The following is a 21,131-nucleotide window of genomic DNA, read 5'->3' as shown; positions in this document are numbered from 1 at the left end:
ACTAAATAAACAGTGCTTCTTCTGTAAGCAAACCATATTAAGGTGCAACAGAGAAGAGTTACAGTCTTACGTATCACATGAAACAAGTTTTGACTAAGAATAACAAATGCTCAATATTATACAAAGCACAAAAAAATCCCACTGACCTTGAAGGACTTGGAATAAAATTATCAGCAGCTGTGATGTGCTACAGGTTACTCCTACTTCAGATGCAAACAAAAACCATCAACAAGCCGAAATCAAAACCTACCCAACATAATTATCAATTAAAGTAGAGCTTGCATAATGTAAAACTATGCAGATGCTCTGACTTTTAGATCAGATAATAATTGTTCTGTTTCTCCAAAAGTGTTGGTACCTAATCAGTCAGCTTTGGAGCATCTGCTTTTCAAGACCCCAGGTGAAAAGAAGAAACAAAAATCTGTTAATGCAACATACCCAGCTGACAGGAACTGTATTCATGAAAACACTAGAAGACAAACCAAAAATGGAAGGGAAGATATTAAGGTAAGTAAAAGAAGATATACTTGCCAAGAGCAGAATCCACAATACTTGCTTCCTGAGGAGAAAATGCATGAGCACTTTAATAGATAAATCTGACCAAAAACTCATCATCTACCTACCAGGAAGTGAAATGAAAGAAAGCTCAAAAAAAAAAGCAGAGAAAGACAGAAGGGGGTGTGGTGGAAATACTTCTTGTTTACTTGCAACTATCTAAAAAAATATAGAGACAGATAAAATCTGATATATTCACTCATCCACATCATCACACCAAAAATCACAGGCAACACAACTTCAGCTGCTTACAGCACTTGCTTTTAGCCAAGTCACACATCACACCACACGTCCTCTACACAACACTGTCCTGCCCTGTCACACTGACAGAGGACAGAACAAGAGATTCTTAAACTGCACCCAGGCAGGGAGATTAAGAATAAGGCATTTGCACCGGGTCAGCAAGGAATCGACTATTTCAAAGGCAAAGCACCAATCCTGAATTTCCAACGGCAAAAAAACTCAAAACGAGGCAAGGTCTGCCAATAAAATAATGTGCTGCTAATCTAACGGATTAGCAGGCAAGTTTGAGGCACAATTTGCACTTCTAATGTAACCTACAGATATCAACTAGAGAACTGAAAACAAATGCAAAAACACAGCATCTGCACTAGAAAATTATTCCTAATTTTTTATCTTCTATATTTATAAATAGCAAGAGCTGATGGAAATAATACTTGGCAGAATACACTCCTTAGTTAAAGCTGAGGCTTCTCAGAGTCAAGCATCCATTTGGTCAGGTCAAACTACAACAGGTAGAAACTACCACCATCATCATCCAACCTTTATCACACCCCAATACCCATATGCTGGGCACTTCAGAAGCGTCTGTCACACACACACAGACCAAAATTAAGTAAAATTATTACCTCCCCTAGTTTTCCCAATTTGTTAAAAGCCATCGGAGCCAAGTCTTTCTTAGAACAGAGACATCAATCTAGACCACAGACAAGTTCTGGAATTGCAAGTTTTACTGAAAGCCACAAACTTCATTGTAGTTTAATCACCTAAATTAAATACATAAACAAGATTTCAATTTTTTAAAGGATGACTGATTTAAATTTGCCACATTAGTCTACTTTTGAAGGCATTTCATGCAGCAACACTTGCTAAATCAAAAAACATTAGTATGTTCTCTCAACAAGAAAAAATGACCAAAACACATCTAATAAAGAGACAAATGGAAAAAGAATAAAAGTTGGTGGGTGCTGTCATTTGCTTTACTGGAACACATCAAATAATTTCAGCACTGTTCTGCTAAAGATGCAAAGAGAAGCTGAGACAGGAATTCACAGCTACAAACCACACGAGACCATGTGAGAAGACGTATCCACCTCAAAATGCAGGTGCACATCTTGCTAGTGCATAATCACAACTGAACATATTAACCCAATTTCCCAAAGCCTTAATGATGACAAATATGACACTGAAAACATGTTCTTCATTAAGAAACAGGTTTGCCCCATTTAGGTGCTACAACTAAAGAGCATTTTGTGAAATGATGGATTTTCAAGCAGTAGGGATAATAAACCAAATGCTTTCTGTGTGCTATCCTAACATGCCACTGATTGGCACAGCTACATTAAATGAGTTTAAAGGTGCCTGTATACATCTACCTACATACATTTATCAACAGAGCTTTACTGTCAATCTAAGAGGGGATCTGAGGAATTCTAGCTAAACAGACAAACAGACTATTTTCCCAAATTTGCATTAATCCAGAAAACAGATCTAATGAACATTATTTTTCCTGTTGTATTGCTCTTCAGTATAGTGCCCTAACAAGTCTTTCAAATGACAGTGCTATTAAGATAAGTCCAGGAAGGTACCGTACAGGAAAAATAGGCAAGGCCTATCTATGGGATACACAGACCTAAGATCTGGGTGAAAGATCTTCTGGTTTAGGAGATTTCATACATAAATTGCTTGAGACTAGCAAAAGAGAACTAGAACTCAGAAATACCTTTTTAAAAAGTGATTAAAACAATACAGATATTATCATTCTTCATTATCCAAATGACTCTGAGCATCTCCAGATCCAGTGCATCTCCCCACAGGCAGAGTATGAACTCCCGGCAGCAGGAAGGCTGAAACCAGGAATTGCAAAACAGCATCTCAACCCACTGGAGCACTCTGGAAGTTGAGAGTGGCAATCAAAGCGCAGATCTAAAGCTATGTTCATTAGATTGAACAGTGAGACTTCAATATTTATTGTAGCTCTAAAAGAGAAATGTACAGATTCTCAAAGAATGACTGCAGATATGTTCTCTAAACAATGAAAATCCAATTAGGTATCACTCATTTAGACAGCTACATTGCTTTAATTATGCTCAAATTGTCTCCTATTGCTAAAATAAAAGTTAAATAATTTAATTTTGTATGGGAATACAGCAGAGGAGAAGGAGACAAAGACTTGGATTCAAAAGTTCATGTGATTGCCAAAAGGGGAAAAAGACTGTTCCCTACACACTCAGGAACCATTAAACCCTTCAGCATTTTTTGCCAAACATGGTTTCACGTATTTTTTTTACAGTGCTTCAAAAGGTTTTGCTAAGGCAACTTGTGTATTGACAATAATACAGCCATCACGCTGTATTATAAAGAAGACAATAGCAAGATCTGAGTAATGTGTATTAAAGAAAACACATTCACTACCATGGGAACCCTGTCAGAATTCACCACTACTGCAAGTCATCCACAGGAAGCTTTTCTGTGCTAGACTTCCCCTCCTAATAATCTCTCTACTAATACTTCAAAGACATAAACATTAATATAGCAGGGAACAAGCACACAGGCAATGCCTTTGGCCTACAGCATTTTCATCTAAATAGGTCTAACACAGACACAAGGAGACAGTAGAAAGAATTCCCGAATAAGATCTCCACCACTTACGTCATCAGTACAGCCAAGGATTTCACTGGAACATTGACACTAATTCACTGAAAACTCATTGTAAGCACAGTTAATGAATGTGGGAGAAACCAGGAAAAAAAGAAAAGAAAAAAAAACCACAACTCCACACACACAACACAAAGAACCAAGCATTACAAGGAATGTCCTAAATCCCACTGAAAGCTGACTTTAGATAAAGTAGCCTAGGAAGTTTCACCAGAATAAATTTTTAGTAACAAACTGCATCATACTAAAATCAAGCCTTGACCAAGCTTTTGGGATCTACAGCTTTAGAAGGAAGACAGGCAAATTCCCCCTCCAAGCCTCAGTTACAGTGCAACTCTATCTGCATGCACCATGTAACAGCACCAACAATACCAGCAGAATAAAACCAGAGTTAAACATTAAACTACACATAGGACTTGCCTGGCCACAGCCATTTCCAGGAAAAGCTCAAGGAATCTTGCAGCATATGCAAGACATTAATGTATAGTTAAAATTCCTTTTCTCACTTTCTGCATGGAGGTAGTACATAAAATCCACCTGGAAGCAGAGCTCAAACATTACCAGGAGAATTTAGTTTTAACTACATCTTGCAGAGTACAAATGAGTTTTGCAATGAAGGTCTGCACACCCAAATGCTCTGAAACAAAAGCATCTAAGATTTTTTTGCAGGGTTTGAGAGATGAAAATACAGAACCTAAAGGAACAAATGTAGAAGTTTCACTGGACTCCAGAATGAACAGTTATCAATTCAAAAAGAGAACAAACTTTCCCTAAAAAGCATTTTACACACTGAAATAACAGAACTACATTTTCTCCTCAAAGTCAAGAGCAGCCAGTATTGGAGTGCCCCAGCATGAGCCACTATTTCTGCAGTGAGTTGTAAACTAAATGCTGAAATCCATTTTTAATCAACAAAAAAAGCATGGTAACGGCATGTAACTTTAGGGTTTATGAATTTCAGAAAAAGTACTCTTCTACAAAAATCCAAACAACGGGACATCTTTCAGAAAATACAGAATAAATCACATCACAAGCAACATCCCGAATGTAATGTATATCAAGCTCCTTTCCCTGCATAGTAACAAGAAACAAAAAGTATTTTAATCCTTTGTTCAAGATTGTAGCAACTACAATAGCAACTGCAGCAGAAGCTTTTCCAAGAAAGGCATTTTAAACGCAGTTTACCCCTCAGAACTGGTGTACCTACAACAACCTTCATTAATACACGCAATTGTGCCCTTGTCCAAATTTGTATTTGTGTAAAGAGATGGAAATGGACAAAGAAGACAAGACAATTATAGAAATTATGAAATCCACATATACAGTTTCAAGGAAGTATAAACACTAATGGTTGGACACTTCAAGGTTTAAAGGTCTCAGACCTGAAACACTGGTAAGTTTGAAACAAGGTGTTTGAGGTAAGATGAGGCTGACTCTCTCTCTGAAGCATAAGGGTTGATTAACAGAGCCAGACACACTAAAGCTACAAATGTAAAAAACAACCCAAGGAAAGGAACACCCTTGGAACTGAATTTTTTGTGTCCATTCCACTTCTGTCTTGGTTAAAACCAAGGAGAAGCTGCTTTCTAGTTACTTTATCTGGCTGTTGTCAAATTCCTGAAGGAAAACATCTGTAACTCCTAGTACAGGTGAGCTGAATCATTCATGTTCAAGGTCCGCTCATATCTTCAAAATATTTTCATGTACTCCTCCCTTCCTGCTCAGTGGCCCAAACACTGACACATCTCTGTGGTTCACTGCATGAAACCTAGGGACTGGGCTGGCTGTCCCATGACTGTCCCAATACTACCACCAGATCAGACTATTTTAAGATAAGCTAATTATGCCACTGAAAAATCTTATAAGCCACTAAGACTAAGCAGAAGAGACCATGAAGAATTAAAAGCAGAGAAGCATAGGTAAGACAGAAGGAAGAATTATGATCTCAACTCTTCCAGATAAGAAGCCTGGGGGATTCCTTGCCAGATTGCAGCTCTGAATTTTAGTCTGTGCTTACTTTCTCCTGCTTCTAACAATTGTAACAAGCACAAAAGGAACTTCACATGAAAGGCTGTTGTCTCTTAAACCTTCAGAAAATTAGTCATTCAAGCCTTAGAAAAACAACACACCAAAATCTTTGTGGCTTGCTTGCAGGCATTATCTACATGCATGCAAGACAGCTCCAGAAACCAACTTAGGTGCCTTAAGAAAAAGGGATCTGAAGGAAAATCCTCAACTATGAGTTTGTTGCACAGAAAGTTTTCAAGAAGTTTATCAGATTGTCATCTCATTAACATTTCATTAAAGCACTGAATGATTGAAAAACAGGTAAAAACTTCTGAGAACTACTCAGCCAGTACCCAGCATTATTGTCGTAGGTTTTATTACAGAACAATTCAGCCCTTAAAAAAACATGTTTAAAAACACTGGATCCAGAAAATACTGCATAAAGCACCAATATGAGCATCACATGGGGGAGGAGGTGAAGAGGGGGCTTTAAATAAATTTATTAATATATCTTAAAAACAACACAAGGAAGAAATTCCAACTATCTTCCCATACACTTACAAACAGGCCTCATCAAAATGAAGATATATTTATTTTGGTGAATGAATGAATTCTAGCTTAAGATGACATTTAGATCAAATCAAATACATTAAAAGCAAAGCAAATTAGGAAACTGAATGCAGAGTTTTAAATCACCCTAACTTTAAGTTTTATTTTAATAAAATTAAATAAAAACACTTAAGAAAATAAGAATTTGCTGGTATTAGATTAGAGCATTATCAATGATGGCATTAAAATCCTGAAGACAGAACTGTCTATTCCCACAGGTTTCTAAACTTACTTTTTTAATAAAATGAGGTTTACTTGACCACAGTCTATTCTCCCTCATGAACAACTTCTGATTATACTGGCCAGTTTCAACCACGTGCCATAGCAAATATATCAAATTTTTTTGAGATTTTCTAGTAGTGCTGCAGAAATTTTGACCTGGCAGTTGCAGAGAACCCCTGGGCAGAGCAGTGCCCTGCAGTAACCAGAGGCAGCAGGTCCTGTGGGATGCTCAGGTAGTCAGCAGGCACCTGTGCTCAGCCTGGCCATAGCTGGAAGAGCATTTAAGATACTTGGAGAGCTGAAGAGAAATACACTGTAAAAAGAAGATACTCTAAAAGATCAGGGAATAACAGAAGAGTCAAAAAATAAGGGAAATGGAAATTCTCCAGGTTTTATTACTTGCAAAACCACTTCTTTACTATTACTGTTCAGACTGTTTTTAAATTTACTTCCACCATTTCTCCAACCCATACTTTAATATCATAAATAAAATGGGCTACAGAATAAAAATTTTCATAAACACATTGTCTTTGTTCTTCCCTCTTGCCCATACCATGCTTCACTTGCTCCTCAGCAACCCAGGCATTGAACTGGAATCCTTTTATCTCATGCAATCACACTGGTTATGCTTGCCTAGAGCCAGTGTTAACAGGACAGTCTACAGATCCTTTAATGACTTCCATCTCCTCCGAGACAAAAATTAGATGGTGAAAAGAATAAAACAAAAAGGCAGCAAACCCCAATAGCACCCAAGAGTGACACCAGGCTGGCTGCAGCCTCGGCGTGCTCTGCAGTGTTTCTTCAGTCCTGTGGCCAGACCTGGAAACGGTTTCGCTCATTCGAGGCTCAGCCAAGCCCCCAGTGCTGCACGGGCACGCCGGGATCACCAGAGGGAGCTGCGGGGGCTCCGAACGGGGCTGCAAGGGGGATCTGGGCTCGGATCACAACCTCCTCGCTCGGGGCAAGTCCCTTCCTCAGCTTTTAAAAAAAAGCAGTTTTCACTTGAGTCTCTTCGTAGTCGGAACCTTTCGATCCCCTCTCCCATCGCAGCCTCTCAAGGGAATGACTCTGTCACTTCCTGGTAGAGTCTGGTGCAAGTTTTATATAAGTACCTTCTGCTAACGCACTAGTTGTAAATAGGTGTGTACAACAACAGGGTGCACGGACTAATTCCAGGGCATCGTCAGGAGAGAACTATAAAAACAAGGATGTCCCCACTAGGCTTAACTTGACAGGACAGGAGTCCAACTTCTCAGCAAAAACACAAGGGGACTCTACAAATAGAGGCACAAGAGACTGCAACCCAGGGAACAAGAGCCGCCTCCCAGCGAGGGCAGGCTGAGGGTATCTGCAGGAAGATTTACTGCAAAGCAGCTTGGGGATAACTCTGGGATATCAGGTTACATACATTTCAATCCACTGGGAATCCAAGTCTCCTTTGTAGATAAGCCTAGGAAAAAATTCAACCAGGAGTCACCAGGAGCATCAAAATGCCATGACAGTAACAGCAGTTGAAATTTTCAGCTCTCCCATAACCCTGTTTCACCTCCTGAACAAACCATTAGACTTGTAACGTACTTTCCTCCTACTTTGCATATGGCACCTAAATGACTCCAATATTCACGAAAATTACGTTTTCAAATCCAGAACTTCCAATCATTTGAACACCACATTTGACTAGTTTCTTTTATATACGGAATTAGCAGTAATAAATAGAAACACTGACCATTAGCTGTTTTCCTTTTTTTACGGAAAAAATAATTTAACCATTATCTTGTGATAACTCTTGCTGTTTCTGCCCTCCTCTCGAATTTCATCTCATATTAAACCCTGACAAAGCCTGGGGGGGTCTTCCTAAATTTCTCTGTCCTTTGCTGAGAACAAGTGCTTTCTGCACGATTCTGTAATACAGGTTTGCTAAAATAAAATACTTGTTAAACTTCAGTTGATTCAATTGATCGTTTCCCATTACTTTTTTGACAGCTATTCAGGTTAGCAGTTTTCGTAACTGTGACAAAGAAAACAAGAAGCACCTTAAAACTCAGTATTGTTCTATGACATCCAAATCCCTACATACTCCTCAGGAATTTTCAGGGCATTTGTGTTAATAATTACAACTTCTGCAAATACACCCATATTCTGTATCTAAAATAATCAGTAAATTCTTGCTTCCATCTACAGACCACATCTCTCTTCAGCCATCCACGATTTTGTCTCCTTTCCCTGAAGGAAGAGTTCTAATTTAGTGCTTCCTAATGGAAACCATTAGTACTTTTACTGTTGGCACTTTTTTCATAGCCCAACATCTCTCAAAGCAAAGATTTTCACATGTGTTTCAGTGACAAAAAGTTAAGACACCACCATTTGGAATGTTATGACCAAAGATAAGAACAACAAGAAGACAAAACATCAAAAACCCCAACACTCAAAAGAAACACAGGAGGATATCAAGGAAGTCTCTCAGAGGAAATCCTTCTTCTGCACTCAAAAGCTTCAAATCCCTGAAGCCAACTACACAAGTAAATATGTGTATTATTAAACTAAGACTAACGAACATCATTTGACAGCCTATAGGCTCAGAAATTTTAACAGAAAGTGCTTTTCCTTTTTGTAGGCATCAAGTGAAACAAATTATCTTGTGCTGTACCTTTGACTTTCCCCTCTTTTATCCTGAAACCAAGGGAATTCTGAATATAAATTTAAAACACCTGACTTAATTAAAACCTCATACTATTACACAACAATTTTAACAGCTTCAAGGAAAAATAAAAATTCTGAAAAATTCAGTTTATTACCCTCAGTGCCTGACAAGATAGTAAAAGAACAATGATGATGGAACATCCCCTTTTCTCAAACACTCTCAGAAGACTCATTGCTTTGAAAGCTCACACTGAAGAAGCAACAGTTATTAATTGCTCTATACACCGAATTATTAGCAGTCATTCTTGTCAGCTTACAGCTTTTAAAACAGGATGCATGCAGTCATATCAGGAAGAGGCAGTTGCTGTGAAAGAATGATACCAAAACCAAGATGTCCCCGATGCTGATAATGTCACACCATGCTTCTGAGCTATACCATACAAGTTTTCCACATGATGGTCAATTAAATACAAATCAAAACATCTGGAGAAAGACGCCTGCTTAAAAACACTGTCGCTTTTTTTGGTATCTGAGGGGAAAAAACCATTTCAACTTTTTTCTCAGCTCTTGGATTCAATTATTGCAGATTTTGTGTAATACAGGGGGTAAAGTCACATTATCCTGACACCTTTCAAAGTTTCTTTAATGAACACTACCAAGGCAAGTCTGTTGTGCCCTTTATGACCCCTCAAATTTAGGATGTGTGTATATCTGAGTCTCTGAAGGTTCAACCTCTTTCTTACTCTCTTCTCTTAAAATCATTTGTAATTCTTCCATATCATAAGGGACAGTAAAATAATCTCCTCTGAATTCAATTTCTCAACCCTGTATGCCACAATCTTCAAGCAAGAAATGTGTAACAGCACAGCCGCAGCACAGCTCGTTTACAGAGATGCTTACACAACTATATAGCTAAAAGTTTAATAATTTAACCCCCCTGACCTTCCAAACACTAAGTGATCACAGACAATGAAAAGATCAGGTTTGTGTATATTGCTACAAAACTTAACACTGATCCTGACCACAGCCTGAAAGTGTTACTACAGGTAACAGATGACACATCTGCCTTACATATTCTCACAGGTCTATGGTCAGCTTTCAAACAATAAAAATAACACCAGTCTGGTCCATGAAATCCTAAATTACAGGGTCAGAAGCAATCTGGTTTTCAAATGAAACTGAGTTACACAAACACTCAAAGGGATTTGAAATAAATGCCAAAAATCCTTCTTCTCCTCTGCTACCATCATAAAAGCATCAGGAGCACAAGCCTATCCATTCTACACTCCCACTCTTAGGTGATCTCCGACCATGACATATTTTTCTCCGAGTCAATTAGCTCTTGATTAGAAAAAAAGTAAAAGATGCTTTGTCATCAGTGCCTGGTACACAGACACTTACAGCAAGCACCTTTCCACAACTCTGCTTGGCTGGTAATGCCTAGCACCTACTTTTTATCTTACTATACTTAAAATAGGCATGCAACAATTCTCAGCAACTCCTAGTGAAATCACAAAGCAATACAAAATCTGTTTTCAAGTTTCCAGGTTGGCCCATAAGGACTTTGCCAGAATTCAAAAGCTCTCCAGGGACAGAGACAAATATAACTGGAAGACCTAGCTAATTAAGCATCACTAACATTTTGAATATAAAGTAGTTAATTCCCTGAAAAATAATTCAATTAATCACACTCTTATTAAGAGCAATGTATTTTCTTCTGATCACAGAGGCACACTTGTACTGCTACAACATACAGGGAACAAAAAGCAGAGTGCCCTCCGTAGAAAAGGTTCTGTATTCCCCTGCACTGAAACTTTGAAAAAGACTGGTCATAAAATTTAGCCTGCCTTATTCTAATAAAATTACCTTCTAATTCTTCACTGTAGACTTGGATTAAGAATAAAAGAGAATGAGAAAGATATCTATATATCACACACATAATTTAAAATATACCAACTAGGTGACTGTCGTGGAGACACAGGGGTGAAATCAGGAACAGAGTGGTCTTGCAAGATATTAGTTCCTCTTTGGTGTCAAATGGAAATGAGAGTATACAGCACAGGGGTTTATGTTCCTAAAGAAAGTTATACATTAAATATAAAGAAATCTAGAAAAACCCTTGCAGAACCATTAAACAGAAACCAAAACAATACAGTTGATTTAAAAAAAAAAAAATTAGTCCCTTAATATGGAGGAAAAATGTCTTCTTTTCTACTCCCTAAGCAGTAACTTGAAAGATCAAGTGTTAAAGTAAGAACGCACCATATGCGGGGAGTGGTCAGAGGTAGCAATCTAGATCAGATGCTTACTTTCAAATAAATAAGGCAAAAGATATTACTGCAGACTACAAGCTCATTATTTATTAGCTGGTGCTCTACCACAGAACACATGCTGGGGGGGAGGGTAGCTGTCATACTACACAGCTGAAGGCGGGCTTGAACTCTCAGTAATACTATTTCGTTCTGTTACACTGGATATTGCATCAATGACCTAAAATGTATTTTGATCAGCTGTTCAAAAAAATTCCTCTAATTTTTTTACTGGATGGTCAACAAAGCTAATTTGGGGGAGGGGGGAAGTGAAAGAATGTCTTGTGTCATCTCACAAACTTCCTAAGACACTCAAATCACCTTGCAAACATCCAGGGGAAAAACCAGCTACCTTTACTTATTTCAGACCTGACTGCACCTTAAACCAAGGGGATTGATTCTAAGTATACATTTCAGACACCTAAATTAAAACTACAAAGCATTACACCTTCAAAGTCTTTATTTATTTCACTGACAGGAGCAAGAGTTAAACTAACTGCACATCATCACCACCTCAGTAACAGTGACAAGTCCATTCAGGTAATCCCTGCATGGGCCTTGCAGGACACACGAAGGCACACAAGAAAAAAGGGAGGGCTGTATTTATTTTCCCTGGTTACTTCACCAGAGCTGAAAGAATCAAATCTGAACACAAAGCACCAAATTCACCCACATTATCACAGAGATTTTGACTTTTGTTCCATTTGATCCATTGAAGAACACATTATTACACATGTGAAATAATATCTTTCCAATACAATAAATGTGAAAACTTAAAGTGATTTGTGCATTAAGAAGCACATATGTTGCCACATGATGTTCCAATTAATTCAAAGGAAGATTTGTTGCAATGAGAAGGAAAAGCAGATCCCAGTGCTTTGCACACATTACCAGGCTGCTGTCAGGACTGAGGAGGTCCAAAGCACAAGTTTTACACAGAATTTTAATCCTTTAAAAATAAAAAATTAAGAATTTGGTGAGGCAAGTAAAATGTGCTAATGGTAATTTTTAGAAATCATATACTTTTAAAAATTCAACTAAACCCCACAGACCTCTATCAAGCAAGGCATAAAAAACCACAGTTATTACTAATTCAAGATATTTTTTATTTAGGAAAAAAAAGCTGCCAAACTAATACAGGTTTGCTCATTACACAGCATTAGACTACACTACTTTCAGTACTGTTGGAGAATTCATCAGCTATGTTTTGTCAGGAGGGCATGGCTGAGAGCAGGCAAGGTAGCAAGGCATTGTTCACAAAGCATAGTGGTGCCTCCAGGCCCTCTGGAAGCAGCACTTGGGCCCAGAATACACAGAATGACATCAACAAGTTATCTGAGAAACTTGGCCAACATTCTAAAATAAACCCATAAAATCTCTGCTGCCCGCATTAACCAGTTTAAGGTGAACCACACACACTTCAGCTCAAAGGTTTCTAAATAAGATGAGTCTTCTACCATAATAAGCCATTTTACTCTCCAGAATTATTTCCAGTTTGAATTCAGCCATGTCCTCCTCATCGTGCTAGTCCAACATGACTCAACTTCTCTAACTTCATAAAATTCAATGTTCACTTTCTTCTCCATCTGTGGTTTCACAGAGAAAGAAACTCATGTTGTATTATAGGGATCTAAATCCAGGGGTCTGCACATATGCAAAGCATTCCATGGGCCCACTCACTCAGAGGGGAGCAGTGACCACATCATTTTAAACACACACTGAAAAAATGGAGCCAGACAAGCAAACAGCAAGCTAACGCTGATGTATTTCCACCATTTCCATCATCATCTGTAAATGTCTGCTCACAAATAAATCAGAAATGCTGGAATGTTAAAACTGATCTAGATGAACTCCAGGGGCAGAGAGAAAGAGTTTCATGTCCACTAAAGCTGTCCCGAGGTAGAGCCTGTCCCTGATATTGAGGGATTCTTCCCACTTACCGATGATCCTCCTCTGCTACTACTGGTGGACCACGTCAACTACAGATGTAGGAAAGAATTATGAAGGAGAAAAATAACTGACCAGGGCACTGGGTTATTTTCTTTATGAAATTCCAAACTGAATGCCCTCAGTCAAAAAAGGCTCATCTGCAGCTGCCCAGCACCATTATAATCCCTTAATATCATGACAGTTTGTTCCATTCTCTTATTTTTGATCTGCTGGCTTAACAAGTATAGAATTTTAAAATATCATTTAATAATGATACCCTTTAGTGAACAAAAGCACTGACATTATATCCTTTACTGGAATTTATTATAATCCTTCTAAATTATGTAATTGAATAATATGTCATTTTGCACATATTCTAGCACCTCAATGAAAAAAAAATAGTTTAAATGAGGAACTTCACACTTCTCCCCCAAATGCAAATCACTTGTGAGATAGGAGGAAAAAACCCTAAATATTACAGTCTTACATGCAAAAGGCATTTTAAATTATTTTAAATATAGACAGAATAGACGACAGGAATGTTGCCCTGACATCTTTTGCACGGGTCATTTAAATACTAGATAGCAATAAGAAGACACCAGAATTATCTAACAAAATATAGCTGGCTAGATCCTAAAAGAAAAAAAAAAACCAAAAAACTTGCATAAGGAACAATTGTGTATAGACAGTTAACATAATTAAGCTTGAAAGCTCATAGCCTTCCTCACATTATATAAAAATTTCCCAGACTGTGAAAAAGGTTTAAAATAAATACATCTACATTACCAATTCCATACCAAACCACTTTTTTTCCTTACTACTGTTTACAAATTATTCCTTTTCCTTCCTCCTTTGTACTTCCCAGAACCCCTTTCCCCCACTGCTCATAATAAATTTAGTCGTTGTATGACTATGGGACACAATGTTTTTACATTAAACAATAAAAAAACCCCTCTTCCTAAATTATCCTTTTTTTCCTCCACGAAACTCCAGTTTCTCAACTCTGAAATTAATCACCTGTCAAACAAGGCACTATGGTCAGTTTTTCTGAACAATTCCACTCTCCTTGCCGCTTAGCATCTCAAAAGCAGGTAAAAGATTTATTGCAAAATACAGCTCCATAAACTTAAAAAAATTAAGTCTTTCCAGCCAGAAACGAACCAGTCTTTTTTCCTCATGACTTCTGCCGCTGAACACAAAATACTACTGGCAGCACAACCCCGCTGTACCTTCAGCTTCTCCCTCTGGACAAAACACCCTCCGGTTCACACATCAGGAGCAGTTCTCCCCTGCCATTCCCAGCACACCTTCCTGCGGCGCACAACTCCTTGAACCATTCCCACCTCCCCCTGCCCGACCCCCGGCCGCTCCCGCCGGCGCATTCCACGGACGGGTTCCTGGGGAGGCTTTTCCTGTTGGTTCGTTGTTCGCTGCGATGTCGCTTTCCCCAACGACACCCAGCACAAAGGGTCCTTTCCCCGCACCCCGGGCGCTCCAGGGCCGCGTACCCCACCCTCCTTCGCTCCCTCCCGCCCGGTCCGGGGGGCAGATCTGCCGGCCTGGCCCATAAATGTCCATCCCCTCCTGCAGGAAGTTCTGGGGAGGCCCCGGGAACTCGCCCAGCCCGGGACCCCACCGGCTCCCCCCGCTCCGCTCTCTCAGAGCGGGATGGGGCCGGCGGGGGGGGACCCCTCCTTCCTTCCCCCCTTCCTCCTCCCGCCACCCCTTCGGCCGCTGCCCCCGACCCTCCCCGACCCTCGGGCTGAGCGAACAACCCCCTCACGGCCGCGCGGAGCCAGGACCCCTCGCTCACCGCCGCTCCCCCGCTCGCTCCGCTCCCGCCGCGGCTCCTCAGGAGACACTGACACCGGCGCACGGATACCGCGCCGCGCTATTTTTGGGAAACAAGGCCCGACCGCGGCCGGAACTACAGTGCTGTCACACTCTCCCCTCGGTATCCTTCCGCAGTTTTCTCCGCGCAGCTCCGGCGGGGCCGAAGGCGCTCAGCGGGGCCGGGCAGGGGCGGAACGGGGTGGGGATGGAGGGGAGGGGCGCGGTGCTCCCTCGGCGGGCGGTGGGGCGGGAACGGCTACGCTCCGCACTCGAGGCATCGCCGGATTACTTTGTTGGGCCGGGGAGCGGCTGGGCCTACATTCCTGCCCGCCGACCGCTCCAGAGTGACGGCGCGCACAGCCAATTGCAGCTCCCGCACGGGACAGCTCGCCAATCAGGGCGCAGTTGGTGGGCGGGGCGTAGAGAAACGTGGAGATCTTGAGTGACAGCGGAGCGCTCAATCAGAAAGGAGGGAATGGAAGCGACAGCCAATCAGAACCGAGAGAGGGCGGGGTCGTTGCGAAGGGAACGCCCCGCCGCCCAGCGCACGGCGGGCGCGCACGCGCAGAGCGCTGGGCCGGGTGCGCCGGTGGTGACGCAGCGGGCAGGGCCCGCCCCGAGCGGCGCCTGCGCCAACGCGGGGCCTTTGGGGCCAAAGCAGGGCTTTGGGTTGATTAAAACAACTCCCGGTAAGTGGTCCCGCGTCCTCTTGCAAACCCCCCATCCTGAGCGTGCAGCAGGGGACTACAGCAGTTACCCCCACAAACAGCTCAGCTGCCCGTGTGTATCACCCTCAGAAACCACCACCGCCTCCCCAACACACACACACACACACATATATATATGTAGTATGTGTAAATATATAAATATACACGCTATACTATGTACCTTTTTACATATAGTGTATATACAAACACAGTGTATGTCTAGTATATATAATATTACTATATAAAATACATGTACTATGTATATATACACTATATTATATAATTGCGAGAAATAGTCAATGATAAAATTGAATGAGGACAAAGTCATCGAAGCAAAACTATTTTTTAATATAAACCAGTTATGCTATTAAATATATGTACAAAATATATAATCTTTTCCATAGTATATATACTATATACTATATGCTATATAGTATATACATTATAAATACATGTATATAGTACGCTATATCAATTATTAAAATTATAGATACAGACATTTATATATATAGTATATATGTTTAGTTGTATGTATAGGGAATATGTATATACTATATAGATATATAAAATGACTATTTTTCTGACTGGCTTTCTCTCCAGCTCTGTGGACATGAGCTCTGTCTCCACGTTCAGACAAAGGTGACAGTCCACCTCAGTTCCACCTCCATCCATCCATCCATCCATCCATCCATCCATCCATCCATCCATCCATCCCCACCTCACATTATCTCTGCCAGAGCTCCCATTAATTTTGCTCTAAGTAGAAAAGACTACTCGGGAATACATAATAAAAGACATAAAATGGGCGTCTTTCTCCTTCACAGAAGGCGGCAGCTGAAGAGCGACCCAAAAATAAAATTTTGATGATAAAATGATACTTGCCAAAAATCATCTGCGCTCTACAGCTCTTCCAGATTTATCCTGTGAGATACCCGCAGCCTCAGAGCAGAGTGACAGGAGCCGTTTCACAGCACTAAATCACTGAAAGGGCACATCTCTAATCAGGACACCAGAACCAAGGGTGCTGTCTCCGAAAAACAGAGATCAGAGGGTGTTCTTTGTATTTGAAAATGGTATGATTAACTGAGCACAAAAAAAGTAGCTCCACAAAAGATTAGGAAATAGGATGCAAGAAATGATGACAGAAACTCCCATCTGACTGTGATGACCATGCCATGGGATGAAAAAAGGTAGATGCTCCATGATCATTCCCAAAATGTTAATGTAAATTTATGTTGTCTGTTTCTAGAAGTTTAGCTCAAATGGAAGCAGTAGTTCACAGCTCTCCAAAATGCTAAAGTTCAGGGTTTCTAATGTACAGATTAGTTTAGATTTAAAAGTGCAGCCAGTAAAGAAGTTGAACAGCTTATGAAACATCCACCTTTTGATCAGAACAAGTGCAAGAGTAGACACTTCTTGTGGATCTAGGAAAAAGCTTGTAAGTGAGAAAGACAACAAAATATAAATATTTGCCATCTACAATCATATTTCCAAACTGATTGTTGCTGCTCTATAATAATCAGGAAGATATTTAAATACATACAGTTTTCTTACAAGTCTCAACATGAACAGTCCAAATGTCATTGATTTTTATATGAATATGATTTATTCTCTTCGTCCTCACTGTACCTATCATCCATAATATCTGTAAGATCTATTACTAGAGTCTAATGATTAATACCATGAAATCCTCTCATGACAGCAATATGCTGAGAAGATGTTAAGATAAAATACTGAATATTTAAGTTATAAAAGTCAGTGGGAATCTGAGTAGGACACTGAAGCAAGGCCTGAGCAAGGACTTCTTGATATACTCATTAATTATTTTCAGTACATATTATTCCAAGCTGGCAAAAAATAGAGCAGGAAGCCAAAGAGATAAATAATTGGTTCTTATCTGTCCTTTTCAGTGGCACTACAAGAATAAGCAGAGCATGTGTTGCTCAAGGGATTTCTCTGTGAGCCTTGCAAACAATACTTCAGGGGTACAGAGCAGCCTCCTTCCCACTGAAATGCATTCCTCCCCTGATGGAAACACTGCCCTGTGCAACAATCGAGAAAAGGAAGTGCAAAATTCAGGTTCCAGTTGAAATTCCAGATGTTGTTTTCCACGTGTGACAATGTGCTGCCACATCTGCTCCTGCAGACCCCTCATGGGAGTGGTGGGGAACAAGGCTGGGTGGTGGAGAGGTCACAGATGTTCTCATGTGTCACAATGGCATGAGTGAAAAATATCACCCCTCAGGCTGGCACAAATAAAGTCACAGAAGACTTGGTGCATCAAAATCACTGAAATCACTACCTGACCTGATGGTTCTGCATTTGGTTTAATTTCCAGGACAACTGCAAAGGCTAAATTCACCTGGATAGTACAAAGGGTGCAAAGCCGTAGGTGATAGAGAAAAATCTGCAGAGAAAAAATTGCAATCTTTCTAAGATGCAGCAAGATAACAAAGCCCCAGAGAACATCATACTGGAGTGTCAATATGACAAGGGAAAAATTACCACAAGCATCTGCCAGGAGCACTCCTGAGAGAAAAGGAAACAACCACTGAATGCATTTCTGCCCATCTTATGTACAACCCAGAGACTAAAAAGAGCCCCCTGAAATCTCTTCCCTTGGCCAAATAGCAGGCACTGCAATTTCCATGCTATCCAAAGAAAAATAAACTCAGAGCAATAGCAAATACAAAGAAAGATATGGAAAAAAGATACCAGTGTACCAGTGAAAAAAGATACTAAATAGCCTCAGAGTTGAATAGAGTCATCATCTAGCAGTTGTTATGGCAATAAAGCTTTCCCTTGCATCTCTATTCCAGTGCATTTCCACCCACCCATTCAAGGTATTTTGGAGGCACTACCACCAAAATCATATCTCTACTAACTTTCAACTTACATTTTAGGACCTTCTTACAAACCTCTCCAGAGATGGCTTTTCCTCTTTTCAAATGCTCCTTATATTCCAGAAATCAGCTTTTTCAGCTCGTGTCCTGGAGAAGAGAATCTGAGCCTCATGCTTCTAGAGGTGAATGTTGTATAAAACCAAAATGCAGGACTTTTAAAATCATAGCTAAGAAGAGTAGGGGATATTATGTAGCTTTTGCATGTTTGCCAAACAATTAAGTTACCCTTCAAAGGGAAGGGGGAGGGGGGTGTCTAAGAACAAGGTTTTCAGAACAAGGTTCCTACAAATTGCAGGCCAGATTAATTCTTAACATTGTTCCACTTACAATGGGGGAAATACTCTGTGAATGAAGATTTTGTAAAAGACTACTGATTGCAACAAAACCGAATTGTACTCACAGCATTTCAGGATGGGAACTCACATTAGAAACAAAGGGTAGGGGCAGGGGGGCTCCCACCTAGGGAGCAGGAAATCAGAGAAGAGCAGATAATGGTTCCTGGCCATTAACGCTTTGGGTAACCCTGTTAACCCCGTGGTCACCTCAGCACAGACACTGCCTGTCCTCTCAGGGAGCTGGCTGGGAACAAACTCCCTGAGCTCCCTGTCTGTGCTCAGGAGTGCTGCTGTTACACTCTTTGGCTCTGGTGTTCCACTACACATAGATAAAAACAAGATTTCCTTATTTTACTGAAGTCCAAGTTGCCTGACAATGCATGAATTAAATTCACTCAATCCATTCCATAAACTGCCTTCTGTAAACCACTAGTATTTCCACATCATTATATGGTATATTCAGTAATCTGATTGCCTTGGGAATATTTGTTTTTCCAAAACTTGTGGCCAAGGTACGTAAGATTAGATCAGACACAGCTTGTATAAGAATGCTGTTGTGGGAGTGTACAGTATATTTGCTAGTTTTGAGTTACAGGTAAAAGTTCTCCTTCAAACTCTTCCAGCCAGGGGTGCAAGCTCAGTTCCCTGAAGTTTTCTGCTGCAGCACTTGGAACCTTTTGTTTTGCTTTGCTCTTGGTGTTCTAATACTGGAGGATCAACAGGGGAAATGCTGGTATTGCCTCACTGAGGATACGCCCAGCCTGTACCTCAGCAAAACGGGACATTTTATAGGTCCCCACAAGTCTCTCTGGGATTCACGCTCTTCTGCCGGGATTTTCTCACCATTCTGCGTGTTAACATGAACCAACAGCTGGGTTTAGGAGATCTGATATAAATAGCAACATCATGCTGCGAGCAAGCTTCTTGGAAAGTAAAGAAAATACGTTATTTAATGCACTCTGGCATTTGCCTTTCCTCCCCTCATTCCTAAGATGCACTTCTGTAAACACCCATAATGACAAATGCAAAGAAATTGACTTGTTCGCATCGACATAACAAGTGCTGCCTTGAGCACAGGAGATGATATCCAGAGCATTTTACCTCTCCCTTCAGCTGGCAAACCCTGCACAGCGGCGAAAAGAGGCAGAGCGTGGATGGAAATTCCTGCTTCCAACAGCATTCAAGATTACAACCTTCGGTATTTTATTTTCATGGTTGCTCCATGTTGCTTCAGAAACTTCCTGCTTTTGCCATATCTTTCCATTCATTAAAGTTGCAGCTTGCAATTAAACATTCTGACATAACATAGCTGAGATTTTTTGGCAGCAGCCTTAACCAGAGGTTTTCAGAGTTTCCTGCAGACGGCTTTAAATTTTCATATCCTCATGAACGCTTGCCACCTTCTTTTAATAACTTGAAAAAATAAGCCTCTCTTAGGAACTTCATTGTTGCTGTATTTCCCCAGCACTCGGTTGCTGCTGTTAGCAATGTGTCGTGCACATGTATATTTATAGAGGGAGCAAAGTGTTCATATGCACTCTATAGTTTGACATCTCATAGGGAACACACAGATTGCTTAGCAGATCTAAAGAAAAATAGTTATGTTCAATATTTTCATTATTAAAATGTAATTTTCTCTTCTGACGGCATTGTGTTATTTCACCCCTCAAAAATAATCATATTTACTGCATTATTCAAAACTTACAGGCCCTCATCTGTTAATAATTTTGTAGCTTTATACATATTATGACTGTTGTATATTGCAACACTAAACTATTTGTATTATTTTTATGCAACAAAATATTTCTTAGGATAAATCTTGACCTTTTTCCAAGGAGCTGGAAATCACTTAAAAGGACTTTAAAGCTATTTGCATTTTTAAGGTGTAGAATATCTTTTATAATTTGGAGAGCTGTTCAAATACTGCTTGCCATTATCTCCAATATAGATTTGGAATTTATTTTAAAGGGGGTCTTTTTAAGGTTCAGACTGACCTTAAAGTCTTTTTTCTTCTAACATTACCTGGCAAATAAATTCTTAAAGGGATATTATCAATTTAAGACCTATGCTTTAGTCTGGAAAAATTTCCAAGAGATTAAAGAGAAAATGGCTCCTTTTTTCTATACGTTTAATTTCTATATTGGAGAGCAGTATGTGTGGTCAGTATCTCATGCTGTTAGGAAA

At 40.1% G+C, this 21,131-nt stretch overlaps 1 protein-coding gene and 1 long non-coding RNA gene across 9 annotated transcripts in view; one reads left to right on the top strand and one right to left on the bottom strand.

The window, feature by feature from the left end:
• MEF2A (myocyte enhancer factor 2A) overlaps nt 1–15,266 on the bottom strand; it is an 82,765-nt gene extending 67,499 nt beyond the window's left edge. For 2 of the 7 annotated variants that reach the window (XM_069026062.1, XM_069026065.1), the window contains exon 1: nt 14,983–15,264. The gene's annotated coding sequence lies outside the window, so the exon portion shown is untranslated. Of the gene's footprint in view, nt 1–14,982 lie in introns of all 7 variants that reach the window. The other 5 variants (XM_069026060.1, XM_069026063.1, XM_069026061.1 and 2 more) reach the window with 3 other exon arrangements.
• Nucleotides 15,267–15,606: 340 nt separating this feature from the next.
• Nucleotides 15,607–20,588, top strand: LOC138116542 (uncharacterized). 2 transcript variants are annotated; one of them, XR_011154193.1, is made up of 3 exons: nt 15,607–15,691; nt 16,310–16,899; nt 17,620–20,588. It is a non-coding gene; the product is annotated as an uncharacterized lncRNA (long non-coding RNA). The 2 variants fall into 2 exon arrangements; XR_011154192.1 differs by having other exon boundaries at nt 16,310–20,588.
• Nucleotides 20,589–21,131: the final 543 nt, after the last annotated feature.

The sequence above is a fragment of the Aphelocoma coerulescens genome, chromosome 10 (genome assembly GCF_041296385.1).
Source record: "Aphelocoma coerulescens isolate FSJ_1873_10779 chromosome 10, UR_Acoe_1.0, whole genome shotgun sequence".
Classification (NCBI taxonomy): domain Eukaryota; kingdom Metazoa; phylum Chordata; class Aves; order Passeriformes; family Corvidae; genus Aphelocoma; species Aphelocoma coerulescens.
Note: the sequence above shows the minus strand (reverse complement) of the source record. Positions and strands in the feature narration are given on the sequence as shown.